The sequence below is a fragment of the Asparagus officinalis genome, chromosome 4 (assembly GCF_001876935.1).
Source record: "Asparagus officinalis chromosome 4, Aspof.V1, whole genome shotgun sequence".
NCBI lineage: Eukaryota > Viridiplantae > Streptophyta > Magnoliopsida > Asparagales > Asparagaceae > Asparagus > Asparagus officinalis.
Window position 1 is genome coordinate 75,960,634 of NC_033797.1, and position 6,000 is coordinate 75,966,633.

At 40.7% G+C, this 6,000-nt stretch overlaps 1 long non-coding RNA gene across 1 annotated transcript; it reads left to right on the plus strand.

Moving 5' to 3' along the window:
* Window positions 2,828–3,319, plus strand: LOC109836022. The gene is made up of 2 exons (XR_002245782.1): window positions 2,828–2,872; window positions 3,035–3,319. It is a non-coding gene; the product is annotated as an uncharacterized LOC109836022 (long non-coding RNA).

A 6,000-nucleotide genomic window follows, 5' to 3' on the forward strand; every position in this document is an offset into this window, starting at 1 on the left:
TCTACAACCCTCAATTTCTAATCTTTCAATCTTTGATCTTAATTGCTTGTTCTCAAAATCGAGATCTCCTAGCAATTCATCTTTTAGAGCAAGAGAGGTTGTTAGTTGTTCTAGCTTAATATCACAAGAGGCATGCAATTTTTTAAAAGAAGAGTATTCTTTAGACATTCTTTTAAATTCAAAGTTCAACTCTTCTAAAGACATAGCTATGTCACATTGCATATAAAAAAATTCACTTTCGGCCTCGGATATTACCTCATGTTCATTTGCCATGAAACAAACATTTGGGTCATGAAGAGCAAATTTGGCTCCTTCTTCATCACTATCCGAGTCACTTGGTTCGGATTCTTCCCATCCGGCATACATAGCCTTCTTCTTCTTGTACTTCATGTACTTTTCTTTGAGCTTGGGGCAATCCTTAGCGATGTGACCCGGTTCGTTGCATTCAAAACATTTACCTACACGAGAGGAAAACTTGTTGTTAGATCGGGGGTTAAATTTTTTGTTCATCTTTATGAGTCTAGAGATTCTTCTAGAGAGATGAGCCACTTCTCTAGAAAAACCGACTTCACTCTCTGACGATGAAGATGAGTTGTCACTAGCTCCTTTGAGAGCTATGGTCTTTAATTTTGGTGACGGCTCCTCAACGTTACGTGATGGCACTTCCTCCTTCTCCTTTCCCTTGAGCTTCTTCCATGCACTTTGAGCTTTCCGATAAGGCTATCAAGAGCTAAGGTAGTGAGGTCATGAGCTTCCTCAATGGCCGTGGCTTTGGGCTCCCACGCCGGAGTTAAGGAGCGAAGTATCTTGTAGTTCATCTCTTGAATGGATAGTTGCTTATCTAGACCATGTAATTCATTGATGATATTAGTAAAGCGGGAAAACATAGCATCAATGGATTCATTAGAAAGCATTTTAAATAGCTCATAATAATGAATGAGTCCACTAATCTTAGATTCTTTAACTTGGGGTGTTCCTTCATGTGTGACACATAATTTTTGCCAAATTTCGTATGCGGTTGCACACGTGGAAACCCTATTGTATTCATTGGGGGAAAGACCACAGATTAAGGCGTTCATGGCCTTAGCATTTAGATTGGCAAGGTGCCTTTCATCATCGGACATGTTCTCAACTTTGGACTTCTCTACATATTTCTTTTCTATAAGCCCTAGGATGTCAAGATCAATGCAACGAAGGTAAATTCTCATCCTAGCCTTCCAATAAGCAAAATTTGCCCCTGTGAAGAGAGGTGGTCTAGTGGTGGATTGTCCTTCTAACATATGCATATTCAAAGAGGCCTCCATTAGATCTTTTCTCTAAGGTTGTTAAACCAAAAACTGATATAGAGACCAAGCTCTGATACCAATTGTTGGACCCTAGAGGGGGGGTGATTAGGGTCAAGAGGCTCTAATATGCAATTAAAAATCAGCACAAGCAAACCACAAAACAAAAATGCGATAAAAGTAAGAGAGATAAGGTTAGGAGTTCGTTATCCTTGACGCGCGATGTGTTAACGAGGTTCGGCCCTCTGGCCTACGTCCCCGCTCCCCACTCTCAAGGAGAAATCCACTACACACCCGGTTTGGAAGCCGGAACTTCGTCTACATAGCGATCTCCACAGATCTCTCTCAGTACACAGTTTGATCTCACAGATCACACTCCCTCACAGTAGATCTCCACGGATCTCACTCACACAGCAGAAGAAAGAAATGCAAGAACCTCTCTTTACACAGCCCTTATAGCAAAGAGAAGGTATACTGAAGCTGGGAGGTGAATCACACTTGAAACAGAGAGAAAAACAGAGTTTTGAAAATTTACTCAGGAAACAGAAAAAGCTCTCTGGTTTTTCAAACGTTAGGGCTAGGAAGAAGAAGAGGTCTGGGGGGTTTATATAGAAAAGTTTAAATCATTTTAAAACAAAAACAAATCTTCCCAAATGAGATAATAATCTCTTCTTCAGACCCTCATCACAGACTGTGCCAAACACTAACAAGTGAAAGCACAGTAAACGATGTAAATGACCGTTTAAAAATCGGATCGGTCGACCGGGCCGGTCGACCGATTTCTGATATTTTCTGAAATATGATTTTTGACCAACTTGAAATATTTACAAAATATTTATTTGACCTCTGAAAATTCTGAAACTTTGTAAAATGTTTTTAATACTTGTGAAAAATAGTATTTTGTGAAAAAAACGCTTAAAAGCACAAGTCTAAAAACGTGTGTGTGATTCCCAATAGCTTCAAGTAAACTCAGTAACTCTTTGCCTACATTCTAGCACTAGAGAGAAAAACAAAAGAAAGCTAATATCCTCATATAGAGAGCAATATACTTGAGCTTTGATATAGCTTGAATCGGATGAAGCTTTTGATCGAATTTGTCGTTCTTGAAATAACGTTGCTTCATCTCTTGGCCTCCTCCTCCTTTGGATATCTTCGTTGTAGCATATATTCCATCCATCCTCCATTAATGGCACTAATGAGCTTGATAAATGAATTTACTATATTTTCACTTAATAAGCTATTAGTACCGATAATGGTGGTTGTAAAAACATCATCAAAATATAAGGGCTAACAAGGGCAACGGCAGTATATGAGGCGGTTTGAGAACCGTCGCACTTGCTCAAGGGCGACGGTTCCATGGCTAACGCAACGGTTTTGAACCGTTGCGTTAGAGCAAATATGTGGTAGTGGTACTGTGGCATGCTATTCATTCACATTTTTACTTTGGTTTGTCTTAATTGATAGAGCATTTTCTTGGTGATTTAATAAGTTGAAAATATCAAATATTGTCACATGAAATTGACATGAACTTTAATTCCACAGAGAATTGAGAATGTTCAAGCGAGTGCGAATTCTATCAGAAGAGAGAGGTGAGGATATGTATTCCTCTTGGGGCACCTAATATGATTATCTTCCTAACTTCTTTAAGGAAACTTCTTATCATTGAAAAATATTAGTTTCTCCTGTAAGTTTTAGTTCTTTCATTTCGCTTCATATGATTCTTATGTACAATGTTTATAACTTGTTTTTAGGTGTACGATCAGATTTGTTAGTAGCAGATAGAGACCACCAATGAACTCCCGGATGGGTGATGATTTGTAAGCCAAGACTGAGATTGATACTGACAGGTTCCTAGTGAGTATTTGACATTGAGGAACAAGTTTTTGGAAACAAATAGAGAATATAGTCTTTGACCGAGAAGTTTCATATTTTGTAATCAAATGTTGATGTACATTGTTTGAATGTTAGTTCGGTATGATATTTTCTGAGTTGAAATATTGGTAGTGTGGATTTAATACTTTGTAGTTTTTATACTATACTGATGTATGTTAGCACTTATCATTATGGTTGATTATGCTCAACATTTTTACGTTTATATTGTGTATTAAAATTTGACTTGGTCATATTCTTAAAAAGATTGTCCAGTTAATTGAATACTATATTATTTTGACGTAGGAAACCAAGAACAGCTCAATCGGAGCTCTTGCAATAGCTTTATCAAAACCGCTACGATAGCTCGATCAAAATTGTTGCGATAGCTCAATCCAAACTGTTGCATTAGGTCTTTTAAAACTGTTGCAATAGCTCCAACTGTCGTCGTAGCTCTATCAAAACCATAGCTATAGCCTACTAAAACCGTTGCGTTAGGTCAATTAAAACTGTTGCAATAGCTCCAACTGTCGTTGTAGCTCTATCAGAACCATAGCTATAGCCTACTAAAACCGTTGCGTTAGGTCTTTTAAAACTGTTGCAATAGCTCCAACTGTCGTCGTAGCTCTATCAAAACCATAGCTATATCCTATTAAAACCGTTACTGTAGCTGCTTGCATGTTAAAACCGTTGCGTTAGATGCGGGGGCAACGATTCAAAAAACTGTCGCAATAGAGTTCAAAACTGTTACAATAGAGGTAGGGCAACGGTAGCATATGAGGCGGTTTGAGAACCGTCGCACTTGCTCAAGGGCGACGGTTCCACGGCTAGCACAACGGTTTTGAACCGTTGCGTTAGAGTAAATATGTGGTAGTGACATCTTAACTAAGCCACTCGGTCGTATGAAGTTCATAGAGTTGCGAAGCAAGATTGGACTGCAGACTGTGAAGAGAAGGGAAAAAAACTATTATTGCAAATAATCTTGTTAACGTTATTTTTTTTTTATTTGTTTTGATTTGGTCATTTATTTGACCTATTCTCTAGGTTACCTATTCTCAAGCTTACCTATTCCCTTATCCTACAGAAATGTCACCCACTCGTGAAATATCGCTTCTTCTGCTGTCGATCTGCTGCCTGCTGATTTTGCTGTAGTACTGTTCAATCTGTGGATGTAAGTTATAGCGGGAGAATTTGGTCTGATTTAATTTGTCTTGTTTGAAATTAATTTGCAGGCGCGCGTGGCTTATTGTCTACGGTTGTTCTCGAGGAAAAGTAAAAGAACTATAAAGTTGGTGATGGAGACGGATAGGTTCCTTTTCATGCTTCACGTTTAATTTGACTCATCACCTTTTATCCTTATCCTCAACTTTATATGCTTTAAAATCTGACGTGGTGATTATTACCACTCACAAATCTAACTCGTAATAAGTTTTATCCTTATCCTCAATTTCAATAGTTGGATTATTCTATATATGCTGATTACATAACACTTGTTGAGCACAGAGGTAGTATTTGCTAGATTTATCATCATCATGACATGTGTTGCTCTGATTAACATCTTCGCGCAGTTTGATTTCATAGTCATGAACTGCCCACGAACTTCGTTCTTCAAATCAATCTCAACCGAATCACAGTAGAAAAGAACCGATCCTTGACTGCCAGCTCTAATACCGCTTGTTGAATAGAGAAAGCAGTGGATATCAAAAATAATTTTACCATTTAATTAATTTCTTTAGGTAACTCTCAGCGCGCTGTAGCTAGCGCAAATAGAAATACACACACCATATCTCTCTTTTATACAAAGCTAGTTCTTTTTGTATCTTCTCTCTTATTTTATTTCTCTCCCCACCTCGTTATTAGATCTCAGTATATTAGTTTCTCTAGCTAGTTCTTACTTCACAAATAATAAATATATAGCAAGATTGGACTTGGTTTAGCTACAGCAAAAAAAAAAAAAAAAACCGTGTACTAATTATTTTCATCCGACCCCTTTGCTAGCTATTACAATAACTTAGAAATTACGCACGTACTCGTACTAGCTAGTAACATAAACAAACCTTGTTTCTATCCGTTTTATCACCATCCTACCAACAAACCGCCACCAAAATGACAAATATTTATTGAAACGCTAGCTCTAGGCGCATTCACAAGCCCTTATATATATCATAGACAAAATCTCTAACGTCATCCACCATCGCCTCAGCCTTCCCGTCATCAAACATCTCAGCACCGTGGAACCCCTCCTCCTCCAACAACGCAACGACCTCCACCCCTCCCCTCTCCATCATCATCGCCATCGCCCTCATCCTGTCAATGAGCGGGTCCCCCAGATACCCCCTCACAAACCACCTCCCCATCCCTCCCTGTCTTCATACGGCTTCGGGTTACTTACTTCGTGATCACTATCCGCTCCGACCGAAGAGCTAGCTCCCAATAGGTCCGCACAGCGGTCGGCACGAACCTGTCTCGCAATTCTCACCTCGACCCGATCCTCTCCTCTCCCACCCGAAGAACGGCTGTCCATCACGACCCCGCGCATTTCACGGGGCCGTGTCGAATGGACGAGCCATCACGGACAGAGATAGGTGGTAGGCGATGTTCCCCGGGAGCTGCTGCCCATGAGGACAGACTAGAGAATCGCCGTGGCGCTCAGCCACGGGTCGGGCCGGTCGCAGGCAGCAGAGGAGGGCGTCGAGCCGCGTCGTCGTAGCCGGCGGGGAGGCTGGTGCTACGGGCGGCCGAGCGGTGTTCGACGATGACGGACGCGAGCAGGCAGGTCGGCGGAGAGCGAGGCCGGTGAAGTCGTGGACAGGGGCGATGGCCGGCTGCAGAGGATACAAGGGCCGCC